Genomic DNA, 16,743 nt, shown 5'->3' on the forward strand with positions numbered 1-16,743 from the left:
GGATGGAGAAACTGAGGCTTAGAAAGGTTAGGTGACATGCTGGACTTGACACAGCTTGGAAGGGGCAGAGCCAAGTATGGAAAACCTGGTAAGATGAGTAAGGATGTTTGCCTTGCTGTTCCACACATCTGTCCCTTTTCTCAAGCCTTTCCCTTCTGCTCCTATCATAAGGGAGTAAGAACCCTCCCTTTCATGTTAAGCCTCCTTTTACCACCAAGTATACACTCAACTGCAGCAGCTGTGAGGTATGTGATGGCAGAAGGCAGGGCTTGGGAATCTGAAGCTGTGAGCCCCAATACTGACATTCATCAGCAGTACTATGATCTTGAGCAAGAGTTAATCTCTCTCTAGCTTCATTGGTAATCAAAGGTTGTAAAGATTCCAGTTCACAGGTAGTTTAGGCACATAGCCTACCACAGCAATGTTAGCTTCCCTCCTCTCTTCGTACTTCTCAGGCCCTCACAAGTCAGCTGCCCTTCCTTTGTCATGTGCTCCTTACTCTAAGCAGATCTGTGGTCCTCCATGTCCCAAGGCATGATTTCACGATTTCCTCCTTTTAATACCATGTCTGGTGGATTTCTGGCTATTAAAAACATTGTGTTGATTGACAAATATCCTGTGTGTCCTGCCTTATATAAATGTGATCTCTATAAGCTTTGGGGAACACTGAGAGTAGCTTACAACATAAACCGTGTTCCTGATTACTCCTTCGAGGAAATCGGTTGAGAGCCACAGCCCTAGGTTGTGCACTGCTTAAGGATAGGCTCTGATCCACCAGGGTGCTACGCAGAGCTGCTTTGTCCTTGGTTGGAGTGGAGCACAGGTTCACCAGGATGAACGCTGTGACAGGGAAATAGAAATGGCACCCCCTCCTCAGTCAGCTGGTTGATGGGCAGGAGGCAATGCAGCAATCAGCGCACACTGACCCAAACTGGTTTATGGCCAGGCTTCCTCAGCAGGAGGTCTTGGTAGGCTCTGGATATAAAGGAAATGTCAGTTTGATAGTGACCTCTGGGCAGATAATTAGTTTGCTTGATTACATTCCCATAAAATCCCATCAGACAGGAGAAGCCATCTGAAGAAATACGGGTGATTTTACAATCCTCTAGTCACACTGATTCACAAACAGCCGACACAAAGCAAACAAACAAACACGCAAAAATCAACTGAACTCAGAGGAACCTGCTCTAAGCCAGGGTTGCTGGTATGTGCTGTTGGCTTTGCAGAGAGCCTCACAACAAGCCTGGCAGCCAAGGCTAGAGAGATTAGCCTTTTCTATTTGTTCAGAGGACAAATTACAGGACATAGATGTTAGGTAAACTCATCAAGGTCCAAAAGCTTGTAAGCGACGTGGGCTGTGCCAGAACTCATGTTCCCAGGTCTGAGTTCAGTACTCGGTCCTCGATATCACACATCCCCTTTCTACACATGTACAGACGGCTGGGCCTTGTTGGGTGAGATTTATCTGGCAATCCTGCTTTCCAAAGGAGACACACTTTCCCACCCCAGAACTTCCCCCACAAATTCTATCAATTGCTGGCAGGCATCATGGGGCAAGATAGGGCCCCGTGCCTCAGTGGGTTTACAATCTCAGGTCCTGTCAAGCAAACGGTTCATCTCTTCCAGCCAAACAGGTATAAAGTATTCACCTGCTTTTAAAGAGCTCAGGTAGAAACATGCGCAAAATCTTCCTTATCGTGTATTCCTTCAGTATGCATTTGTTTATTAAATGCCCCTCACATACCACTTGAAACACCCTGAGTGGCAAAGGCTGTGCTTTCTGTGTGATAAGCACTTTTCATTTATTATCTCTTTTAATTCTCACAACCCTATGAGACCACTGGTACTTTAATTAACCCCACTTTGTATATGAGCAAACGGAGGCTCAGAGAGGTGGAGTGACTTATGCAAAGTAGTGTGTTTAGAATGACATACAAAAGATATGGAGTGCTTGCTTTAGAGACCTAGGGGAGCAAAAATGGGCTCATTACCCTTTTGTTCAGATCAATATGAGCTTCGGGGAGGAAAGGCCTGTGAGCAAGCAGTTGGAATTCAGATAGTTGGAGATGAGAGTTCACACAGAGAAAACAGTGAGTAAAGACCCAGAGTGGATAAAGTCCAGAGTATGCTCTGAATTACATTCAGGTCACCGAATGAAAGAACGAAGCAGCATAAATCAAGTATTCACGTAGACTGGAGCCAAGAAACCTCAGAAGCCAACCTGCACTCAACCACCTACTCCCCCCTCCCCACTTCCATCCAATCAGTCTCTAAAGCCTGTCAATGATCACCCTTAAAATGCCTTTCTGCCTCTCCGTCCCCATGGCAACCACCTTAAGGCTCACTTTCATTCCCTCTTGCTTCTTATTCTAATTGCTTCCTAAGTGACCTGCTAGATAATAGTGCGCTCCTCTGTGAGTCTGTGCAAATGCAAGTCTGATCTAGTCAGTGCCCTGCTGAACAGTCCTGTGACTATGTAACATCTGAAATTCTCTGCACCTCTTACACACTGTTCGTTTCTGCAGTCCCATCTCCTCTCATCACCGAGCCCTTCCGCCACAGCTATCTCATCTGGGTCCTAGATGGGCCCATGAATTAATTAGTATACACATAAACACCTCCTGAAAACAGGGCGAGTGAATGAATATATTGTGTGAGCCAAGACAGGAAAGGCGAGCAGGGACTGGCTGAATCCTTCCAAGAATACACTGCTGCCCCTCCCCCACAACCACACAACACACACACACACACATCCTGGAATGTAGTAGAGGCACAATCCTTCTCAAGACTAAGTAGTTGATAATTAAAGAATGTAAGAACTGTTTGCCATTCATTTTCCTTTGGAGTGCTATCCCCGTCGCATTTCTCTTATCCCCATCCTCCCCCTTGCCTGGCTGCCTCCCATTCTCTCTGCCCTTAGAACTAGTCAAAAACAGAGGCCGTATTTCCTCTCTAGGAGTTAGAGGAGATGTGCTGGATGTGTGGTGGTGGCACACCTATTGGAGAGCATCTCTTTTACTCAGGACTGCTGGGATAGAATTCAGGAGTGCTGGAAGCAGGGGCTGGTTAGCCAAGAAGCAGCTTCATGGGAACTAGCCACATAGCAGCTCAAGATGGCTTTTTGTTGCCTGTGGCAAGGCCAGCATTTTCTGTGGCCATAGATGTGATGGCAGGGATTGGGTATAGTTCAGTGGTAAAGCACATGCACAAGTTCCTGGGTTCAATCTCCAGTCTGTCCATTAAAAATAGATTTAAAAAAAGAAGTGATAACAGTGGCAAAGGTGGCTGCAGAGGTGGGAAGCTAGAGGGCCTATGAGCAAGTAGACATATGCCATGGTAAGGAAAGTAGTGATCATAGTATTAGGGAAGGCAGTGACATCAGGGAGAACAGTTGCAGCCCAAGAGATAAGTTTCTGAGGCTGCTTTATAGTACACTACTCCCTCTTGATCTCCACATTGCTGTAATCTGTGTGCAGCCATCTCTGATTTGCCTATGCAATCTCCATCCCCCACCCCACTATCAGGCTGGATACAAGTTACAAGAACAGAATAGTGAGCCTCATCTCAGATCATGGGATGTGAGACAGAACTGAGCTGTCAGCAGCAATATACAAGGCCTAATGGCCTCACATGTCCCAGGGGGGTTCAGGGCCTCCATGGCCTCCCTTGGCCCAAGCACCTTAGGGATATGAAACAACCTGGAGACCCCAGGTCCCTATTCACTTTACCTCAGCACTTCCAGGAACGTGGACTGGGATCCTAATACCTTGTGAATTCTACCACCTGGATTCTTCACAAGGATTGTGTGCCTCCTGGCATGCTCAACCCTCTGGAACAGTCCCGCAGTTTCACAAGGACCAATTGTTTGGAAGGCCCCAACCACCTGGTTGGACCAATCTACCTAGCAGGTTCCAAAGACCTTATTGGCCTGAGCACTGGACAAGGCCTGAATACCTGGTGGCCCTAATCCCTCAGAGAGCTGGAGCTCCTGGCATGTCCCCTGCCCCTGGCAGACACCCAATAACTGTTGGGGCCCAAGTGTCTGATGATGTACAAGTACTTGGCAAGGCCTCAGCACCCCCAGAATTTGTGCTAATCTGAGACCATTAGCACCATGTGGATCCCAAACCCACCTTAGGTCTCAAGCAACTTTGGGGCCCAAGTCCTTAAATGATCGAAGTAACTCCCAAGGCTATAGCAACCCTCGTGGCTGAATTAATTTTCAAAACTGGAACAGCTTTCAGAGCCAGAGCACTCCTAGGAGCCCAAGTATCTCTGAAATTCCTAATATCTCACAAAGCTTGGTTATCTCAGGGATTCTAAGCATTTCCTGGGGCCTAAGCACTTTGGAGACCCCAAGCACTTCATAGGGTCTGAGCAACTGGGAGGCCCCAAACACTTCCAGTAGTCCAAATACAACCATAGGCTCCAGCCTCAAGGGACTCAAGCATACCCAAACATCTAAGCATTTAAGGTGATCCCAGCACCTCAGAGCCTACCAGTATCTCTGAGATATCAAGTAGCTTTTTTGCTTGTTTGTTTTCTTTTTAAATCAGGCATTTGTAAACAAGAAAGCATACATTAATTACATAAAAATAGTTCTCAAGTAGTAGAGTAAGTCCTCATAACGTCATTACCAGCAGCGAAGGAGAGACCAGGCGAGATGAAGACACTCCTGGCGGGTTCACAGGTGGAGCTGTGGGTTTTTCCTTAATTGAAAAAAAGTGTCGTTTGTGACTCCTGACTTAAAGCGAGAACAAGATGGACCCCCGAGCCTGGCGGGTGGGGGTGGGGGTGGGGGGATGGAACCGGTGGGCTCGGTGTCCCAGGGCGTGTTCCTCTTAGGTTAAAAACAGCCCGGAAAACAGGACAGCTACCAGGTAAGAAGGGAGACCTGAAAAGGAACCACCGTACACACGCATGACACACGAGTGTAAAAGGAAAGCTATTTACACAGCCGGGTTTTTTTTAAACCGGCTAGTTCTGTAGGAAAAGCAGAATGTTCTGAGTTAGCTGCTCTGTAGATGAGTGTTATTGCTGTGGTTTCTTTCCCTTCGTTAAAAATCTTTCAGCGTGGAAATAATGAGTGATTAAACTGAATACACAATGATTTCGATAATGGATATCACACACAGGGAGAGCCAGCAGCCTGTGAGATAGATCCCTCTTCTTCCTTTTCCTAAAAATGACTCAGACTGCAGCTGCACGAGCAGGGGCCTAGGGACCCATGCCCACTGCTCTTCCCCACAACCGGGGATGCGGCCGGGTAGAGTGGGCCTGGGCCCGATGGCTGAGACGTGCAGGTGCTGGGAGGGGCCACTTCCAGGGGAGGGAGAGCCAGTGCCCACCCCCACCCTCCCACGACCCTAGCTTAGAAAAATTACCTCCCTCTGGAGCCTAAAAACTCAAAAAGTAAGCAGAACAAAGCAGGTGGCCTCGGGCAGTGGGTCCCAGGGGACCCTTGATCTCACCACGATTTGCAGACTTGGCAACAGAGCACAGCCACACAGAAGCACACTGACACACTTAAAGCTTTGCTCCAACTAAATCATTTAGTTTCCCTTGAAGAAATGACTGAAAAAACACAACTCTGGAAAAACAAGGCTAAACACAGCATTCTGAGTGTTGCATGACGCAGCTGACTCTACATAGGACACGGTAGTAATGCCCATCGGTGGACGCACGTGTGGCAGAGGGAGTCCATGCATACAGATTTAATAACTACAAAGAAAAACAAAAGCAGAAAAATTAAAAAAAACAACAAAAAACAGGACTAAACAAATGCTGCATACACATGATGTCCCTTTTGCATTGCCCTTGAGAAGGGGGTCCAGCAGCACCTGGCCCTACCCGGTAAACCAAGGGCAAAATCCTGCAGATGATGCCGTCACCCAGTCTCTGCTCGACTTGGCAATGGTGTCACCATCTCCCGCAGCCACCATCCTGCACCAGCCACCTCCGCCTCCCAGCTCCACTTATGGCCGCCGCGGTTTTGGATCAGCGGCAAGCAAAGAATTCTGGGAAGATCTTTCTACTCAAACAAATGCCACAACTTTAGGATGGGCAGCCACCTCGTCTACTGGAAATCACTTTTTAAGCTTGGGCATAAAAAACCTTACACAATTTGCATACTGTTGAGTAAACAAGATTATTTGGAATAAATGCAAGTTAACTCATTTCAATAGTGGCAGATTCAATCGCTACTAAAGACATATTTGGGGGTAAAAAGACGAGTCAGGGTTTGCTGTACAAGACGCTGGAAGGCACAGAACTACCCCTCGAAGTTTGGTTTTTGCATCTTCATCTTCATGTGATTCCCGTGTTCAACCAAGCACCAGAGGGGTTTCCAAACACTTGAGCACTTAGGATCTGGATGCTTTAGAAATCAGTTTGCAATGTTGAAAGTAAAAACCTCAGTTAACTGGGGAATAAAAAGAGAAGGGAAGATTTTTGACAAAGTGCAGTTCTAAATATACGCTTAAATGAATGAACAAACAAAAAGAAAAAATGAAATAATGCTGTATTTTTGTTCCAATCCTGCAGCTTCAGTCCCCAGACAGAAGAGCAATGTTGCGGAACTGAGAGGGTGGCATGGTCGAGGGCGCATGTGCCGGCCAGCATGGACCTGCCTCCCAGCATCTTTTTCAAGTATCTTGAAATATGAGATCACCTCAAAGCATCCCAGCACCTTGAAGGGTCCAAGAGTTTCCAAGGGCCTAAGGACCTTTAAGGCCACCAACACCTCAAAATCCCTGAGCATCTCTGAGGCCCCCAAAACCTTAAAGGCTCTTAGTATCTTCAAGGCCCTCAGCACCTCAAAGACCCCGAGAAACTCTGAAAACCTAGGCACCTTGAAGTTCCCCAGCATCTCTGAAGTCTCAAATCCCTTGAAGGCCCCTAGCACTTTAGATGTTCCAAACATCTCAGATATTCCTCAGAGAGGAACCTTAAAGGTTCCAAGCACCTAAAGGCCTTAAGTATCTCAGAGGTTCCCAAGTACCCAAAAGGACCCCACCACTTTAAAAGCTCCTGACGCATTAAATATCCCAAGTATCTCCAAGGTCTCCACCACCATAATGACGCTTAGCACCTCAGAGGTCACAAGCATGCAGAAGGCCTGAAGTATCAAGAAGTTTCCAAACACCTCTAAATCCCAATAACGTGAAGTTTCTGATCACATCTGAGGCTCTGAGTAATTCAGAGGATCCTAGAATCTCAGAAGAAGCCAGTACTTCAGAGATCGCTAGTTTCTTGGAGGTTCCAAGTGTCTCTCAGAAAAAAAAGAATCTCAAGGTCTCAGAGTATCTGTGAGACAGGAAGGAAGGGGGCAGGGCACAGCCATTCAAGGCAAGATGCAGCAATTAACATCAACATGGTGGAAAATTCAACCCCCAGGAGGCCTTGAGGCTCAAGATGGCTAGAGATGTGACTTCTAGTAGAACTTGAGCTTTATTATATGCCTATTGTAATATACTAGCATGGTGAATAACACACCCACAGGCTCTATGACAGTCCCAAGGCTAGCCATAAAAGGTCAAAGAGTGGGAAATGAACAACTTAATGGGAATCCCAGCCCCTTCTCCAGGGTAGTTAGAATGATCCTCACACTTATTAGCATATAAAGCTACCAAGACCATAAAAATTGGCAACACCATGACTCATGGCTGCCTCTCTTACTCCCTCCTCTTCAGAGATGGCCCACACTCTGTCTATGGAGTGTGTACCTACATTTACTTTAACCTGAGAACCCAACCCCTCCACGTGATGGCCTTTCTAATGTCTTTTGAAACAACCTATACTCTATACAGTATGTACCTCTCTAAATAAACTACATTTACTCAACTGTGGCTTGCTCCTTAAATATTCCATATGAAGCCAAAGACCAACACCTGGTAGGGCACGTCCCAGTGGCTCAACGGAGACCTGGGACACGGCCCTCCTCACACCCCACACTCATTTTTCCTGCACCATCTGGAAGTTAAAGGGACACTCAAGGTCAAAAAACAATATAAAAATTTGAAGAGGTTCAAAAATATCTTCTAACAATGGTGCTATACATAAGTATCATTGAGAGACAAATATGTAAATTGGCACTGTGGTAAATGCTGTAATAGAGAGTGATCATGGGGTGCCATGAAAATGTAGGGAAGCTTATATGACAGTAAAGAGGACATCATAGGGTGCTATGGAAATCCAAGTAATGCTTAAGTGAGCTGGGGGGGGGATTTGAAAAGGACATAAGAGCATACATTGACAACATTGTATATTAGGTACTTTTTGGACACTTAACCCAACTTTGAGGTGGGGGCATTGGCAAAGGGAAGGGAGCATCATAGGGTGCTGTGGAAAAAGAAATCACTTAAATCAGCATGAGGGGAGGGCAGAGGAGAGAGGGGTGACTGGTTGCAGGAAAAGGGACATTGTAGAGTACTACAGAAACTAAAAAGATGGGACTGTCAGAAAATTCTTAGTGAGTGACAACCTGAGGTCTGAAAGTAACATTGGAGATGGGGAAGGGGGTAAGTATGGAAACACTAAAAGCAGCATGGACATTAGGGAAGAAACACATTCTTCAATGAAGTATTAGGGTTATGGCAAGGGGAAAAGTGGAGAAAAAGGATTGACAGGGTGGGGAGAGGGAAGCAGGGGTTAGAGTCTCAAAGGGTGGGAGTTACCGTTGACTTTAATGAGAACAAAAATGGTTAATATGAATGATAATCCTGGAATAATGAGAAGAAAACAGGCTCCAAAAAAGCAGAGCCTCCTGGATGTACTGGAGAGGCGAGTCGACCTGTGGTATCTCTAAAAGACAAACTAGCACCCGTGTCAGGAACTATGTCTTGTTAGGGTGCACAAATGGTGTGAAAGGTGTGTGTATCCAGGAGGCTAGGGCAGGATTAGCACTTTGTCTCTCTCCTTCAGCCAGTGTAGTAAGCCCAGAGGGCTCCCTGGCATGGTGGCCCATGGTGTACTCAGTCTCCTAGTATCACGTTCCTTCCCACCTCCAGGAGACTTCACACTTTCTTTCCTCATTGTACCAAGGAGCTCAATGCTCTTCCCATCCATTCTATCACGAGGGGCTTCTGAATCCTCTGCCTTACCCTGCCACACATCTGGAGATGAGGGAGTCATCCTTCATATTCAAATCGGCTACAGGCAAAGGACACACCTAAGAACACACTTCCAGCCACCCCCAAAGCCTACCACACTTAGCCCTAGAGCTAAACCCTGTAAGAACTAAGTTCCCTAACAGGGAGCACCCAGGAAGTGTGCCTCACCTAGCCTCCTGGGGCGCAGAGGGAGCAGCTATCACACGCAGAAGAGTGGGCAGGGCATCCTTCTTTGTTTGCCTCCAGTTGGTCTTAACCTGCCTCCAACTGTGTGCAAGGTAAAGTCACTGGGGCCAGAGAAGACTAGCAGATGGGACCAGCCGCCTGCAGGTAAAGGAGGCTTCAAACAAAAGTAGGGAGTATGACCCCCCTCAGCAGCTCCAGATTCATTCAGCAAGCAAGAAACTAGTGGGAGCCTTCTAGGATTCAGGCTGCATGACAGAAATGGGGGCTGCAGAAGATCAAAGAGCATGTTTCTGGCCCTGGAGGGAAGCTATTTGTCCACACCTGCTCCAGAGGTAGACAAGGTGTGGTTACTGAGTGATTTTCCTTTCTAGAGCCACAGGGGTGGCAAGTGAGAGATCCTAGACAAGACCCTACGTCCATTCCCAGAAAATCCAGGGTGTTTCCCTATAGGCCACCCTGCTGTCCCTCTCTGCCTGCCAAGGCACTCACAATGTCTCTGCCTTCAAAAGAAACATGTGAAGTCACTGGGACAGGTCTCAGTAAGCCCGACTGCAACCTCAATCCTACTGGGGACAAGGCTGACTTTAAACTCTCCCCCTTTTACAGGAAGGGGCTCCTAGAAGTCAGCCAGCTCCAAGTTAGTCAACTAGTAAGTGGGAGAACCTGCAGAGCAAAGATTTATTGAGTATCTCCTCTGTGCTGGGAGTTTGCCACACATTATCTCTGCCAGGTCGGTAAGATTGCCACCACCCGCCTCCCACCCTCCGTTTGGCAGGAAGTGCCAGCTAGCTCAGGGGAAGAAATAATGTCCTTCCAAAACCTGAATCCATGTTTTCTTTGGCTCTGGTGGGAATAATCACCCAGTTGTCTAAAATGGCTATTTGCAAGTGTGGGCCAAGAAGCTTAATCCAGTGAGAGAAGCGGCAGTATCCAGGATAAGGGAGAAAGAGTGGTGGTATACCACAAGCTGCACTGTAAAAGTGAAAACTGCTGGAATCCGGAAGTCCCCAGGCTGGAGGCTCCCAGGGGTACGCCAAGGATTGGGTGACCTTTCCTAGGCCAGCCCAGGCTGAAATCCCCCTTGGCCTGGAAGTGTAGTCCGTCTCCCACCCCTCGTCGCCCCCTCACACACAACATTGATACTGCAAAGAGTTAATCTTCATTCCCTTAGGTGAACACAGAACAAGGGTGGGATTTCTGGTGGCTGTGAAATGAATGACAGGGCTGAGGGAGAGGCAAGGAAGAGGGCTTCTGCAAAGTGGTGAAAAATAGAGACTAGTCATAGTTTCATTGACATAAATCCTCTGAGCTTCCTGCAGTATCCAGATAGGATACAAGCTGGGATCCCTTTGCTGTGTAAAGCAGCAACCTAAACGGGCCCCACCCAGCAGAGTTCCACACAGTGAGTGGAAAAGCTGCACTTTTAGTTGCCAAGATGCCTCTGAAGTAGATTGAGTTTCTGGGTTCTAGAAAACTCCAGGTGTTTAGGGAGCTCAGGGCTAGAGAGCCCCAAATCCTCAATGCACAGCAAGAGGGGCACTGCTGATTCCTGAGTGCCTAAATTGTGCTAGGAAATTTGGTAGCTCTTTTCATACAGTGTCTCTAAACTTTTGCAACAGTCTGGCAAGGTAGGCACCACCAGGACAAGTTTGCAGAGGAGGAAACTCAGGGTCAGATATCGAAAGTGAGTTGCTAGGGTCACCTGGTTGGTCAGTGGTGGCCCTGGAAATGACCCAGGGCGGGCCAAGTCTGAAGCCCACACCTTTATAAGAAAACCACAGACTGACTGCAACACGTGGACACCTGGGGCTCCACACAGCCTTGGAGAAGTTATCTGTCTTCAAACGTCCCCACGATCCAGGGTGAAAGTGAGAAGGAACGTGCTGGGGTGGGGTGAGGAGGTGTGGGAAGATAGAGTCAGTAAGCCATTTGAGCCTTAGCTGTGGGCGTCCCTTTATCCTGATTTGTTGCGACCCCAATTGCCAGGAATCCTTGAGGTGTTGCTATGTGTACAATGAGTATTTCCTTACAAAACACATGTCTTCCCCATCACAACATGCTGCTCATAACCTTCAGCACCCTAAAGCTTCCATCAATCCTCAGATCTTAGGTCCTGGCTGTCACACAGTGGAGAAACCCAACAGCAACCTTTCTGGACCTGCAACATTGCTCATTGATGCTGTTTCCAATCCAGAAGGCACAATGGACTAGTAGAACTTCTTACCTTGAGCAGAGTAGGATGCCTGGGGCAAGACAGGGGCAGCAGGCAGTGGGCATCTGATCATGCAAACAGACAGGTGGAAGGGTGTCTTCCTTGGGCCCAGTGTGGTGGCTGTGGCCTCAGCAGTCTGGTACAGGGCAGAGCATGGACACGGTGAAACACAGACATGGATTCTGCTTGAGCTCACATTCACCCCTGTGAGATGGGAAGCAGTCAGGACCCCACTGTCTCCTTCCTTTGGCAGAAGCATAGAATTCCAGCCTTCTGAAAGATGATTTTGAAGTAGTAATGGTGGTGGAGAAAGGTGACTGATATGAAGATGTACTGAGACGTGGATACAGGCTATTTGAGGGCTTGTGGGCCATGAAACAGTTAAACATCAAAGAGCTCATGGAATTTCTTTGAACATCTGTGTGAGGGCATTTGCGCAGAGGAAAGTCTCAGCTCAGCCAAATCTATATGGAAGAATAACTCTGGAGTGATCCAGGGTTTTGACAACAGGTTTTGGGAGGAAGAGTGGACTCTAGGCTTGTACTGCTCATCAGCCAACAGGCACACAGCTCACACAGGGTGATCTGGGGGGAAAGGTAGAGCCCATAAATAGCTGGTGGAAATCAGGCCCAGGTGTTGACTGGTCAACTTCTGCCTCAGTTCCTGGGACAAATGACACCCTTGCAAATGTTATCTCAAAATGTGCGACACATGAGAAGTACCTGAGATTCTCTCCTATAACTCTGCCCAAGGAGGCCCTTGAGTCATTCTAGGCCTGTGAAGTCTCAAAAATAGCTGGGCCTACGTTATGTTGGAGGCTGTGATTATCTAACAATTCATCCATTCACCCACTCAACACATAATTACAAAGGCCCATTTGTGCCTGTCATGGTGCCAGTCGCCTGGGAAAGACATGCGAACGAATCACAACCTCTGTTGCACAGAAACAGAAAATATAAGGTAAACCTTGTAAATAACAACTTACACAGTTCCTTAGAAGGTGATAAAGTACTCTGGTTGGTGGGGGAGGGTGCAGGGGTAAACTCCCACAGGACCGGGCATGGTGGGTGGGAAATGCCAGGAAAGAAAGGGAATATCAAATTCAATACTAGTGGGTGGGTAGGGCTGTCCTCATTGGTGAGGTGACAACTGAACAAAGAAATGAAGAAGGTGAGGGGGTTCACCTTGCTGATATACAAAAGATGCTATATTGAGGCAGAAAGACCAGTCAGTGCCAAGGCTCAAAGGCCTGGGAATGTCTAGCACATCTGAGGAAGGATGGAGAGGCCAGTGTGGCTGGCGTGGAGTGAGCAAAAAGGACAAGAGTTGGAGATAAGTTCAGAGAGATGGACAGGATCCCATGTTCTATAGGGCCTAGGAGGCCGTTTTAAGGAACTTGGCTCTTATTTGCAGTGAAATGTAGGGAGGGCGGGGCAGGAGGAGGGAGGCAGTAGGGTTTGAGCAGAGGAGCAGCACAATCTGAATTGGATCACTTGGACTGCTTACAGTGTTGAGAGCAGAGTGAAAATGGGCAAGGGCGGGAGCAGGGAGACCAGGCAGGAAGCTATTGCTATAAGTCAGGCTAGAGATGGTGGTGGTTTGGATCATCCTGGTAACAGTAGGTATGATGAGAACTGCTCACTTGCTGGATACATTTGGAGGCTTACCTAACAGAACTGATGGTTTAGATGTGGCTTGTCAGAGAGGAGTCAAGGTTGACTCCAGGGTTTACTACCCAAGCAGCTAGTAGAAAGGAATGGCTGCCAATGCTATGGGGAATGCCTTAGTTGGAACAGATTTTACAGCTGAATGAGGGTATCAAGATTTCAGTTCTGGACATGTTAAATTAAGATGTCTGTTTGACTCACATGAGTTGAGTAGGCAGTTGTATAGAATTGGGTTGCACAGAAGTCACGAATGTGTCCGCAAGGTTGCACCTAAGATGTATAAATGGCATTTGAAAGTCGTGGGGCTGTTTGAATTGGCTAAGGAGCGAGCATACATCGAGATGAGAAGAAGATCACTGACAGAGACCTGTGGCTTAAGGGGATCAGGGAGAAGAGGAGACGCCAGTTGAGGAGACAGAGAAGTTGCCAGCAGTGCTATAGACCGAGAGTATAGTGTCCTGGGAGCCATCGGGGAGCCAGTGGTCAACTATGCTCAGAGTGGCTGACGCCAGGTGAAAGAAGGGGAGGAGTGAGAACTGGCCATTGGATTTAGCGATGCAGACGTCCTTGGTGATCTTGAGGAGAGCAGCTTCATTGCAGGGTTGGGTAATAAAGCCTGCTTTGGACACGCATCAGAGAATGGACGGTGGGGAGTCAGTGAGTATAGACAGGTCTTCAAAGGAGTTTTGCTGCAGAGGGGAGCAAAGAAATCGGGCAGCATCTGGTGAAGGAAGAGAGAGTCAGGGGAAGATTTACTTCAGAAGTGGCAAGCTCACACAGGACAGGGCAAAGAGAATGGCAAGCATGGAAGGGATAGCATTGTGCTGAAGGGAAGTACACAGTGGAGAGGAGTGACAGCAGCAGCCCAGGGAAGGCAGAGAGAATTGTCAGAGCAGTAACTCTGAGCAGGCAGGAGGGCACGTGGAGCTTGCATAAAGTGGAGGGCTGGAATATGCACAAGGAATCATAATTCATGTTGTTACTGGATGGGGTAGAGGTCAGCTAGGCTTTCTGGCCCACCTGAACTCCTCTAGCTGAGGTCAGGCACCTGCCTATTTGTTGAGTCTCCATGTGTGTTAAGAACGTCTATTAGGTGCCAGGGACAATTCAGAGCACCTTAGTAACGTTTAATACCCCAAACAACTCAACTATGTAAGGTTATATTATGATCCTCATTTTACAAGTTAGAGGTGTGCTATGCAAGGTGGTCAGATGGACTGGCCAAGGACACTTAGCAAACAGTTGGAGGAGTAAAGTTTTGAGCCCAAACAGTCTGGCTCTCAGGACAGCCTTATAACCATAGGCTCAGTCCTACCGGCAAGTCACAGTGCGGAGTTACTCTTGCTGCCCCTCGTCCTGGAAACAAGCGTCCCTGCTGAACCACAGCTGCTTCGAATGACCATACGAAAGCCACAGTCTGTGTGTCCGAGCACCTGCCTCAGTTTGCTGACTGATGCTGCTACTTCAGTGATGGATTTGTGAGGCTGTGTGGCAGAGCCCCTGTGAACTTGACTTGCTTAAAACAGACCCATTCTCTGAAGTCTGGCCCAGCTCAAAGTGGAACAGACATCCCAGAACCACAGAACTGTGTTCTCCTTGACTTTTGGAGCAATCTTAGTAACTTGAAGGCCTGTTGCCTGACCAAGCCAGGACAGTAACTCCCTAGAGGCATTAACATCTCTGATCAGACTAAAAAGGCATTGTGCCCTTTGGGACACAATTCTTTAGACCCTTGGACAGGCATACACACACATCACACCCACACCCACACCCACACCCACACCCACACCCACACAGTCTGTTTGTTCTCCGTGGGGCTTCCTCCAGTCATCTTCACTCTGCTGTCTTTGCAGGCCCTGCAAAACCTGTCTGGTAAAGATCCTATCTGATCTGACCCCAAGGAGTGAGCTCCACAGTGAGGAGAAGCCCCATCTGCAGGGTAAGCCCGAGGCTAGAGAATGCTTTCACAGGATTGGGTCTCAGGTCACAGGGTCCAGGCCTATCCCAGGAAAAGAATAATCATATGGCTGATCTGAGCCAGTGAGAATGAATTCAGACTCCTTGAGGAGAAAGGAACAGAGGAAGAAGCCAGGGCACTGGGGCCAGGAGGGACACAGATTTGAAAGGTGGCGTATTTCATAGACGAGGTCCTCCAAGGCACACAGCCACTTCCCACCCAATGCAATAGCCCTGGCCCAGAAACAGCAATCAAGGCCTTTAGGTGCCCATGCCTCTGCAAATGGACATTTAGTATCGTTTTACTCTGTTTTTCCTCCAAACAGTGCTTCAGTTTACATGCTTGAAACTATGTCTCTCTTTCCAGAGGCTAGCTCCTCTAAGCTTCTCCCTGTCCTGCTGCAGCGACTCTAATAAATGCTGTCATTGAGCTGGTCCTGAGGCATCACTGGCCCATAAGATGGTATGAGGTGGAGAGCAGCCACCAGGATTGTGTAATCAGTGCTTCTGAAGTCCTGATAAGATAAACAAGTGCTGGGCAGCAACGGAGCAGCAGTGGAGGTAAACCATGCAAGTTGAGTGGGAACATGCTGGTCCCAAACCCAAGGTGTCTATGCGATAGCTTGGGAACTTAGTCAAAGTTATCTAACTTGTGTCAGCCCCCGCGTACATCTCCAAAAACATGCATAACGCCTCCTGCTTTATAGACATGCGGTGGAAAATAAATCAGCTGATCTTCACAAAGTCCCTAGACTGCTGCTCTCAAACGCTGTTGTGAAGGACGGGTGTTTGTTTTTCCCCCAAGTCAGTCACTCACGGATCAATACATTTGTATAAGTCCAAGGAAAATGGACTGACAGAAAGAAAAAAAATGGCAAAGACACACAAAATACAAGCCCCGATCGTATTAAATATCATAGAGGCTCTCGCCATATGCTGTAGAACTTTCTAAACACGTATGCTGAAACTGTGTACTCACCGCAGATCAGTAACATACTTTTGCGAAGCAGCAAGTGTCCTCGGACTGCAGTTTCATCTCTTCTGCTCTGGCACAATGCCTGGCCCATCAGAGTCATTCAATCAGCGGGTTCTAGTTCAAGGAGACTATTAGAAAATACGGTTCTTAACATGACAGAGATTAAATAACAAGAAATAGCAAGTAAAAAAGGAGAGAAAAATGCCAAATGACTCGACTGCTCATGGAAGTGTCAGGAGGATTGGGTGCCCAAGAAGCAGTACAGGAGTTCAGAAAGAAGGTATCTCAGTGGTCAAGTCTTCTACTGGGCCTTGAGGGTTAAGGAAGGATTGAACTTACTATGGAGCTTTTTGTATTTTATGATTGTAGGTGAGTTTCATACTCCTTGCACACATTTCTGCAAGCCCTGAAAGTATAAAGAGTTTAGGGAAATATTTAGCCTTAGTCCCAACATCCAAAGGTTACAAATGAGTATAATTTTGTGAGTATAATTTCAGTGCAGAGTCAGGAAGATGATAATGACGATAATAACAATGAGTATGATAAAAAGGTTATAATAACAAGTATATACAGGTATACGTTACTAATGCTAAACACACAGGTATTTATAAACATTTACACCGGTTTTCTGTATAT

General features: G+C 47.4%; 1 long non-coding RNA gene across 1 annotated transcript; it reads right to left on the bottom strand.

Annotated features, from left to right (window-relative positions):
- Positions 1-877: 877 nt before the first annotated feature.
- LOC135320234 (uncharacterized) lies at positions 878-16,478 on the bottom strand. Its single transcript, XR_010379487.1, has 4 exons — positions 16,447-16,478; positions 16,111-16,235; positions 11,521-11,644; positions 878-975 (listed from the first exon to the last, which is right to left on the bottom strand). It is a non-coding gene; the product is annotated as an uncharacterized LOC135320234 (long non-coding RNA).
- Between the last annotated feature and the right edge of the window lie 265 nt (positions 16,479-16,743).

Source organism: Camelus dromedarius, chromosome X (genome assembly GCF_036321535.1).
Source record: "Camelus dromedarius isolate mCamDro1 chromosome X, mCamDro1.pat, whole genome shotgun sequence".
In the NCBI taxonomy this organism is placed as follows: domain Eukaryota; kingdom Metazoa; phylum Chordata; class Mammalia; order Artiodactyla; family Camelidae; genus Camelus; species Camelus dromedarius.